We start from the raw sequence: 11124 nt of genomic DNA on the forward strand, positions 1-11124 counted from the left end.
CAGGGATTGAACGATCACATTCACAAAATGTCAACCATTGTCAGAAGATATTTTTGATGGCAGACCCCACCTGGGTATGATCTCTCTCACCTGTGCTTTTGCCACAGCAGCCGCTGTGGCTCTCCTGCAATGGAAAGCTTCAATCCATTAAGAAAACATGTCAATAATCACCAACCGATACTTATTCCCCTCACAAAGGGTCAATTCAATGAAGTCCATCATTAAGTGCTCAAAATGTCCTTGTCGACTTAAGTTTTCAGTTTTTTTGTCTTATTTCTTGTTTGTTTCACAAAAAATATTTTGCATCATCAAAGTGGTAGGCATGTTGTGTAAATCAAATGATACAAACCCCCCAAAAATCTATTTTAATTCCAGGTTGTAAGGCAACAAAATAGGAAAAATGCCAAGGGGGGTGAATACTTTCGCAAGCCACTGTATATGTTAACAGAGCTTATCTTTAGCCAAAATACAAGATCTAGTCAAACCAAATAATTCTGCTGCCTGAGCTGACAAATGCGATGATAGCCTTGCACTCTCCACCGTCTCTGAACTAGTCACAACAGAATAGCCAACTAAAGGATCTCCTTTATCATTACGCTGAGCAGACCCATCTACAAAAAACTCAAAATCCTGATTTCTCTAATGGGGTGTCTCTCAAGTCCAACCTAGTCCTACAGTCAATTTCAATAGCTAAGAATCATGGTCTTCAACGGCCTCTGTTGTGGGGAGAGGATTTGCAGGGTTAAGAATTGTACATTGTTTCGGAGTAACATGGGACATGGTCAACAGAATGTATTGATAGTCTAGCAGTCTCGCAGGCGTCAAAGGAGCCATTCTTGCCAGTGTAATAATTACTTGCTCAGCATGAGGCACATGGTTGGTTAGGGGAGACACAGCCACAATATCAGAACATGCCAAAACAGCCTCAGTAGCAGCCGCTACCAATCTCAAACAGGAAACCATTCCCCTGATCACACTATCCAAACGTTTAGATTAATAACCAACATGTCTATATCCCACACCATGATACTGTGTCAAAACTGCTGACATAAACCCACTCATCTCAGAAACAAATAAATGAAAATATTTCATGTGGTCTGGCAGGTCAAGGCAAGGGGCAGACATCAGAGTTTGTTTACATTTTAACAATGCCATCTCAGCCTCATCCGTCCAGACCACAACTTCACTCACCTCCATCTTTCTCCAATAAATACAGTCCTGCAATGGTGGCAGCAGGTAGCCTAGTGGTTAGAGCATTGGGCCAATAACCAAAAGGTTGCTAGATTGAATCCCCAAGCTGACAAGTTAAAAATCTGTCATTCTACCCCTGAACAAGGCAGTTAACCCACTGTTCCTAGGCTGTCTTTGTAAATAAAAATGTGTTCTTAACTGACTTGCCTAGTTAAATAAAAAACTATCTTTGCATAGTCTTTCAACCACAGACGACAGTAACCAGCCACACCCAACAAAGACATCATGTGCTGCTTAGTAACAGGTTTATGCAAAACTTTAATTGTCTGTAATCTATCTTTGGAGAGGGCCCAACCCTCAGAAGTAATGTCAGAGCTCCGGCATAACTGCATTTTATTTGGAGAAACTTTATGACCATTTTCTGCTAAGAAAATCAACAATGCTCGAGTGTCCTCGTGGGAACTCTCCTCTGATTGTGAGCAAACCAACAAATCATTGATATAATGAACCAAAATGCTTCCACTAGGGGCAACAAAGATGGCCAGTGATTCAACATAACCCTGGGGCATCAACGTCTAAGTCAATTTTTTACCAAGAAATGTAAACGAGAACCACTCCATTGACTCTTCAGCCACAGGGATACTGAAAAAAGCATTTGCCAAAACAATCACCAAAAACAATAACTACCTGGAGGCACCTGGGATAAAATAGTTACAGTGTTAGGCACCAGGGGTGCTCTAGGATGTACAGCATCGTTTATTAATCTAAGGTCTTGCACAACACAATAATCACCAGATGGTTTCCTAATAGGTCAAATTGGTGTGTTACAGGGTGAATTTCGGACAGGGAATCAAAGCACCTCTTTCAACCAATGCACTATGAATGGGAATAACACCCTTTTCAGCTTATTTGCTCAGAGGGTACGGAGTTTGTAAGGTCTGTGGGTGCTTTTTGGAAGGACCACAACTGGCGCAGCTCCTTTAATGTGTCCAATGTCAGTCTTTAATTTAGCCCACAGTTCTTCAGGTATGTCTTTTAGCCAATCAATGTGTGAATTATCTTGTAATACCACAGGCATGGTTTCAATGGGAGTTGGTTCTTTTCTTGGTCATGTCATTGCAATAGCCCAGAATGGGGAATAGAAAGTTGCTGTTGATGCTGACCACTTTCCTTCTCCTTCCCAAGCCACCCAATCAGTTGATTCCATCACTGTCTTCATCCAAACACCCACATCTTTCCATTGCTTTCCAGGAGCTTTTGATAAGCTACAATGGGGAACAGAGCCAGGGACTTCATACAGACTCCGTCAATACCACTCCAGCTGCTGCGAAGTCTACTCCTCTGTATATCCCATTCATGGATTTCTCAACTTTCTTTTTTATTGTTCAACCATCTCTGTTGGTATTCAGGGTCTCTTTCGATTGAGGGAACGGCATCAGTACAATGTAGGTTTTCAGACACTTCCCAGTTAGCATGCAATCGGGAAGAGGGGGATTGCTCTCTCAGCTGTCCCTCAACATGTTGATAATTCAAGTGCCAAGCATAGTAACAGTTCATTAGGTACGGGAATATTCAATTTTCTCTCAATCCCAATGACAATCCTTCTTCAGTACATGCAACAGATTTAAATTAATTTTACACATAAAATTTACCGGGCAGGCAGATGAATATAGGATTTGGCATCTCCATTTCCCCTCACCCCACTCCACATCTAGGGGAAAGGTCAAACATTCTTCAGAGGGAATTCCAGAAGCTCCAACTGTGCGCATTGTTTTCTTTGATGGAGGAACCAGAGGGTAGACATTTTCAACACTGAGACCGCGGCCCCAGTGTCCACCAAAAATATAATTTTATGGTTGTTCACTTAAATGGGTTGACAAGGTGGTCAATTTTAACATTTAACAGGTTTCTTCTGGTTCTTTGTCATTGTTTTCTTCATTAGTTTCTTCATCTGTTTCCACCTCATCCTAAGTTTGGTAGCCCCCTCGACCTCCTCCTCTTCCAAATGGGTTGTCAACCTGTACGCCAACAGGTGGGGTAGGCCAATCGTTTTGTTTTTCTCCTTCAGGACAGTTTGTTGAGAAATGCCCTAACTTCCCACAGTTGTAGCAGCTCCAGTCTCTCCCTATGTCAGCTCCAACAGGGACCTCTCGGCCTCTACCTCTTCCTCTGCCTCTTCGGTTTCCACAGTTACCGCCATTTCATTGATGTTCTCTTCCTCTTCCAGAGTAGTACATCAGCTGTGCCTTCTTCAGTGTCTTTCGGTCCTTAGTTTAATTTTCAATCGTCTTTCTTTTCTCTCAAGTTGACTTCTCACAGACTCCAGTTTATCAGTGCTCAGTGTCCCGTCAGTTGGGAAATCTCCATCTGTCCATTTTGTCCAATCTTCTATTTGGTTCAGTACCCACCTACCAAATGTATTAGCCAGCTTTTTACAAAACCCCCTTGGTTCCCAGCTCGGATTGTCCATCCTGCTCTTCCTATTTCCATTACCCATATTTAAAGTGTTAAAAAAACTTCTAAAAATGTTTCTCAAATTAACACTTACATTCACAACCACAGCTTTCACGCTGGAGCTAATCTCCCGTTCAGTAAATTAGTCAAGCACACAATAATCTCATACCTTGCTTTGTCAAATTCCTCTTATACACTATTTGTTCTTTCATTCATCAATTCCTCTGTTAGACTAGTGTTCTGTTCATACAGGGGTTTAGATATTTACACTAGTTGTTCTATTTAACAGCACATTTGGGAATAGTACTTTCTCCTTTCATATCTCCAATTACGTAATAACATTATACCATCAAACTCCACTGATGAGTCATGTTTTCCTCATGTCATCTGAAGTCATGTTACCCTCAGATACATGTTATCCTCGTTACTAATGAGATGTTATCTCGTTTCTAATCAAGACATGTTATCCTCTGAGACATGTTATCCTCTACCTGGAGACCCAAAGGGCGTTGGTGGACAAAACCCTAGATAATGTTGCAGATCGAAAAACATATTTATTGCTCAATTTCTTATTATCTTGTTATCAAATTTCAATCAGTTTAATATTCAAATTCCAATCAATCTTATCCAAATGTCACTCTTATTATCCAAATTCCAATCTTAATAGTAATCATTTCAATCCTTTTATTATCCAAATTTCAATCAGCTTAATATGTAATATCTCACAATCACACAACGTTCACATCCACATTCACTTAGTATTATTCTCAAACACACTAGGTAATCTCCCTAATTTCCCCATGTGCATCTTCAACAATTCTCTTTACTTGCTATGCACCATATGTACACTGCTATACATATAAATAACAACCCATATTCAAAAATACCTTGTGTTGTTTGTAGTGGCTGCAGTCCACTGTGGCGTACAGCAGGTCAGCCACCAGGGGGAGACTCGTCGAGGCCTGGTGACAGACTGAGTCTACATTTCAAGGCCTCCCTCTGCTGGACAGAGCAAGGCCTCCCTCTGCTGCTCCCTCTGCTGGACATGCCAGGTCTCTACGGGCTCTCCTGCCTGGAATAATTGGGACTGATTGTGCTAGATGAGTAATCAAGTGGCTGATTGCTCACCAATTGGACGAGTCCCATAAAGCTGCCAGAAGGGCAGCACATGGGGGAGGGGACTGGGGGAAGAGAGGTTACTCCTGTATAGTCGTGCTCAGTCACAGGGAGGATACAGCAAGACCCCGGAGCCCGGAAGATGGTATGACGGATAATTATTTTTCTTTTGTTTGTTATTCAAATAAACACAGTTGAAACCGAGCTAATCCAACTCTGTCCGTGTCTGATCTCTGTAAACGTCTTGACCAAACCCCCTGGTCTGCCACACCACGTAGACATTTCTTATAAATGCCTACAGACAGCTGTCAGCGGGGCTTTTCATGGTACTGTTAGGTCCTCGCTCTAGTCTTCTCATAAAACGAGTGAATAGCCTTCTCTCTATAAGACTATGGGTGCCTTTTTGTCCGTTACTTGCTTACATTATTTTTACAGATTCATTTAAATGGACTTACTGAAATTCAGAAGACATGTCCCTCAGAGTTTCGCAGATCAGGTATCTTCAGGTAAAGTCTGGTCTGGGCGGGTCCACGTCGTGTTTGGTCAGACAGGAAATGTCCTTTATGCCTTCCCACTAGGGCAATGGTTCCCAAACTTTTTATAGTCCCGTACACCTTCAAACATTCAACCTCCAGCTGCGTACCCCCTCTAGCACCAGGGTCAGTGCACTCTCAAATGTTTTTTTTTGCCATCATTGTAAGCCTGTCACACACAAACACTATACGATACATTTATTAAACATAAGAATGAGTGTGAGTTTGTCACAACCCGGCTCATGGGAAGTGACAAAGAGCTATTATAGGACCAGGACACAAATAATAATATAATAATCATTCATTTTGCACTTTATTTAGCCATCTTACATGTAAAACTTTATTTCATCGAAAATTGTGAATAACTCACCACAGGTTAATGAGAACGGTGTGCTTGAAAGGATGCACATATCCTGTCTGTTTGGCCCTGCCCGGGGGTATCGTCAGACCCCTCCTGTCTCAGCCTCCAGTATTTATGCTGCAGTGGTTTATGTGTCGGGGGGCTAGGATTCGTCTGTTATGTCTGGAATATTTCTCCTGTTTTATCCGGTGTCCTGAACATCTTGGCCATGTTCTGTTATAATCTCCACCCGGCACAGCCAGAAAAGGACTGGCCACCCCTCATAGCCTGGTTCCTCTCTAGGTTTCTTCTTAGGTTCTGCCCTTTCTAGGGAGTTTTTCCTAGCCACCGTGCTTCGACACCTGCATTGCTTGTTTGTGGATTTAGGCTGGGTTTCTGTACAGCACTTTGTGACATCAGCGGATGTACGAAGGGCTTTATAAATCAATTTGATTTATTGAAATAAATTTGAACTGTTGGGTTGTATTGGAGAGAGTCTCAGTCTTAAATCATTTTCCACACACAGTCTGTGCCTGTATTTAGTTTTCATGCAAGTGAGGGCCGAGAAACCACTCTCACATAGGTACATGGTTGCAAAGGGCATCTTAATACGATTTGCCAAGGCAGGATACTCTGAGCGCAGCCCAATCCAGAAATCTGGCAGTGGCTTCTGATTAAATTACATTTCCACAGAACTGCTTGTTTCAATTTCAATGAGGCTCTCTTGTTCAGATATCGGTAAGTGGACTGGAGGCAGGGCATGAATGGGATAACAAATCCAGTTGTTTGTGTCATCCGTTTCGGGAAAGTACCTGCGTAATTGCGCACCCAACTCACTCAGGTGCTTCGCTATGTCACATTTGACATTGTCCATAAGCTTGAGTTCATTTGCACTCAAAAAATCATACAATGATGGAAAGACCTGTGTGTTGTCCTTGTTAATACAGACAGAGAAGAGCTCCAACTTCTTAATCATAGTCTCAATTTTGCCCCACACATTGAATATAGTTGCAGAATCCCTATAATCCTAGATTCAGATCATTCAGGTGAGAGAAAACATCACCCAGATAGGCCAGTCGTGTGAGAAACTCGTCATCATGCAAGCGGTCAGACAAGTGAAAACTATGGTCAGTAAAGGAAACTTTAAGCTCATCAATTTAAAATAAACACGTCAATACTCTGCCCCTTGATAACCAGCGTATGTTGTAAAAGCATTACATGGTCACTGCCCATGTCATTGCATAGTGCAGAAAATACACAAGAGTTCAGTGGCCTTGCTTTAACAAAGTTAACCTTTTTCACTGTAGTGTCCAAAATGTATTTCAAGCTATCAGGCATTCCTTTGGCAGCAAGAGCCTCTCGGTGGATGCTGCAGTGTACCCAAGTGGTGTCGGGAGCAACTGCTTGCCCACGCGTTACCACTCCACTATGTCTCCCTGTCATGGCTTTTGCTCCATCAGTACAGATACCAACACATCTTGACCACCAAAGTCCATTTGATGTCACAAAGCTGTCCAGTACTTAAAAAATATCCTCTCCTGTTGCCCTGGTTTCCAGTGGTTTGCAGAAGAGGATGTCTTCCTTAATTGACAAACCATAAACGTAACAGACATATACCAGGAGCTGTGCCAGGCCCGCCACGTCTGTTGACTCATCCAGCTGTAATGCATAGAATTCACTGGCTTGTATGCGAAGCAGTAATTGTTGAAACAAAACATGCCAATTTGAAAAATAAGCCACAGGAGTTTATTGAGCGAGAATTAAGACGACTTTCGAGAAGTAAGACATGTATCAAAGCAACATATACCAGTAATAAGAAGGGGATAGAAGCGTCTTATATGGTGAGCTAACAAGTGGCTAGGACAGGCAGCACCCTACTATTGTGGAGGACTTAGGTCCAACGTCCCTGTCTGTTATTCGATGCTTTCCCGGGTAAGGAGGCAGTAGCTCTTCGGCTGCATCAGATTCACAAATGTCATATTCCATGCTAGCTGGGCTAACAACAAATGTAGAATTACTGATCTTAGCATTGGATGGGCTCGTGGAAGCAGAACAACTTGTGTCATCGACAGGTGCAGGTGTAGTACTGCTGAAAGTAGCAGTACTACCAGTAGAGCTGGTATGTGTCTCTATGGACGTGGGCCTTACTTTTTTAACCATTTTTGAGCAAACGGAATGAGCAGCAGCTACATTTGGCTACATACAAACCATTAGTGGAATTCCTGCGAGAGAGTAACGGTTAATGTGATTGAATGTTAATTATTTGACTAGGCTACCTGTATTTTTGACATTGTGTTGTTATTTCGCTGAACACTAGATGGTTTAATATTATTTTTGGCAGTGAAATGAGGCTACTCAGGTGAGAAAAAAAACTGAAAATATAAATGTACTGTTTGAAAATGTGAAGACATTTAAAAAAATAAAAATAAAAAACATTTTTATTTGGCGTACCCCCGATGGCATTGCGCGTACCCTAGTTTGGGAATACCTGCACTAGGGAATGTAGCACCGGTGTCCCGCTCGCAGACCTTCACCGGGATGCTCCAAATGTGGAATCACTGATCAAGTTCATGATGCCAAATTGTTGTGGAAATTCTTACACAGGGACACTCAAAGTCAATATTAAATTCATCACTCTTTATTGTCAGCAAGCTGGAGAGTGCACAGTCAAACTTAGATGCATAAAGTAGTGGTCTGAAGTGAGCTCTAAAACAGCGTTACTTACATAGAGCCTTATATACGGCTACCTAAACCTACATAAACATGATTCATTGGATTGGTTCCTACATGGGACTGGCTTCGTCTCAGATCTTAACTTAACTTCTTTGGGATAGGGGGTGGTATTTTGACGTCCGGATGAAAAGCATGCCCAAAGTAAACTGCCTGCTACTCAGGCCCAGAAGCTAGGATATGCATATAATTGATAGATTTGGATAGAAAACACTCTCAAGTTTCTAAAACTGTTAAAATAATGTCTGTGAGTAAAACAGAACTGAAATGGCAGGCGAAACCCCGAGGACAAACCACCCCCCCCAAAAAATTCATCCTACCACTGTTTCCAATGACAGTCATGTTTATTATGAGGCGAAGTCCTCCCAGATTGCAGTTCCTAGGGCTTCCACTAGATGTCAACAGTCTTTAGAAAGAGTTCCAGGCTGGTTTTTGGAAAAATGAGCCAGAAATGATAGTTTTTCTAGGTGGCTCCCATTTTGGCTATAGTGTTTCCAAGCGCGTGAATGAGAGCGTGTTCTTTGGTATTTTTCTCCGGTAAAGACAATAACGATTCTCCGTCTTAAATGTTATCGTCTATTTGCGTATTAGGGTACATAAGGTTTGATTATAAACGTTGATTGACTTGTTTGGATAAGTAACGTTTGGGATTCATTTTGTATGCATTTTGAAGGAGGAAACCGAGTGGATTAGTGACTGAAGCGCGCGAGCTAAACTGAGTTTTTATGTATATAAAGAAGGACTTTATCGAACAAAAGGACCATTTGTATTGTAACTGGGACCTTTTGGAGTGCCAACAGAAGAAGATCTTCAAAGGTAAGGCATATATTATATCGCTATTTCTGACTTTCGTGTCGCAACTCCCTGGTTGATTTGTTATGCATTTGTGTGCGGGACGCTGTCCTCAGATAATCGCATGGTTTGCTTTCGCCGTAAAGCCTCTTTGAAATCTGACACGGCGGCAGGATTAACAACAAGTTAAGCTTAGTTTTAATGTATTGCACTTGTGATTTCATGAAAGTTTAATATTTATAGTAATTTTATTTGGATTTGGCGCTCTGCCATTTCACCGGATGTTGGCCAGATGGGACGCTACCGTCCCACGTATCTGTAAGAAGTGTTAAAGAACATATTTTGGGCGTTCTGCCAGATCGTCCTCCGGAAGGGGCCATGATGCACTCCGCCCCTCCTATCTTGACCAGACACAGGCAGGAACCAAGGATTGTTTTATGACACCAAATATAAGATGCACAAAATACAATTTCCTTCACAAGTACACTAAAGAAATGTGAGTTATTTGATTCTTGTGATCTGTGAACTGACACTTAAACAACTGTAGGTAAGTATAAAAATATATCCACATAATTGCCCTGCCTCATGATGCATGAGTGAAGGAGGCTTTGTTGCGAAATAGGAAGCTGATTCTAGATTTAACTTTGGATTGGAGATGCTTAATGTGAGTCTGGAAGCAGAGTTTACAGTCTTGCCAGACACCTAGATATTTATAGTTACAGCCAGCAGCACAGTTACAGTCACCAAAGCTCTGGATAACATGAAAACAGCCTAACCAGCTCTGCTAGGGTAAGTAAAATGGTCAGAGTTTGGGTGGCGGCTAAAGCTTAAGAGAGTGTGAATGATGCTGAATGGGTGTAGACAAAGAAGAGGACTCTAGTAGGTACCAAAACATTCAAAGGCCATTTTCTCAAAAGTGAGGTTACAAGTTTATCAACTTTCAAAGCAGAAATACTTCTCCATTGTTCCTCAAATGCAGTATATGATATAGCATTTTGTAAATCTGTGTCTCTGCTTTTATCCAATGTAAAAAACACAATTTCAAATTTTGATACAGACCAAATCCATTCCAAACACCGGCTTCGAGGGCGTTATCACTTAAATATTTAACTGACTTCAGGTGTTACCGTGGAGTGGTCCGTTTATGATAAAAACACATTTGTAAGTGGAAATCACTTTATATTATTAGATGTGATTGAAATTTGGCATTTATCTGAGTTGACTGCAATGTTTATGACAACTAGACAGTTATTTTCAGATTAGTTGGCAGTTGGGCAGTGACTTTGTCAAGTGACTGAATTTCTTGCTTGGTGACTCAGCGGTGGCTTGCAGCATGTACAATGATTAGATGACAAACTGTCTTTTTCGATATTGTTTCTCATATTAAATTAAGAAAATACTTGTACAAGCCACCTTCCTATGATAGACTTTGGCAATGTAATGTATTGCATATGCATGCTGCTGCTTCCACATTACATATTCAATCTCACAGTTTATCATATGTGCTCTTTTATTACTAATGGGTCTCACCCACCATTGTGTCTTACACCAGAGTGTAGGCTGGACCTCACTAACCACAAGAAGGTTACAGCACTGGTATCTGGCCATTCTTCAGAAGCCTCTCCCTTTCTATGACATGTAGCAGCTTTCAGACACGTTCACAGGATAGGCTATTTCTCAAAATCTCACATCGATGCACAGACATAGGAAAACCAGTGTTTTGCTTTTAAGGCCTATGGTCCTGCAATAACCTACAGGGTGAATTGAGACTGGACAGTATGAATTCAGGGCCTTGATTAAGAGCTTGCTGGTTCAGTGTGTTATCTGCCTATGTTCCAGGTATCCAGTATCCAGTGATGTAAAGTACTAAAGTAAAAATACAACTTAAGTAATTTTTTGGGGTATCTGTACTTTACCTTACTATTCATATTTTTTTTTTTACAACTTTTACTTTTACTTCACTACATT

The sequence above is a fragment of the Salvelinus fontinalis genome, chromosome 5, assembly GCF_029448725.1.
Source record: "Salvelinus fontinalis isolate EN_2023a chromosome 5, ASM2944872v1, whole genome shotgun sequence".
In the NCBI taxonomy this organism is placed as follows: domain Eukaryota; kingdom Metazoa; phylum Chordata; class Actinopteri; order Salmoniformes; family Salmonidae; genus Salvelinus; species Salvelinus fontinalis.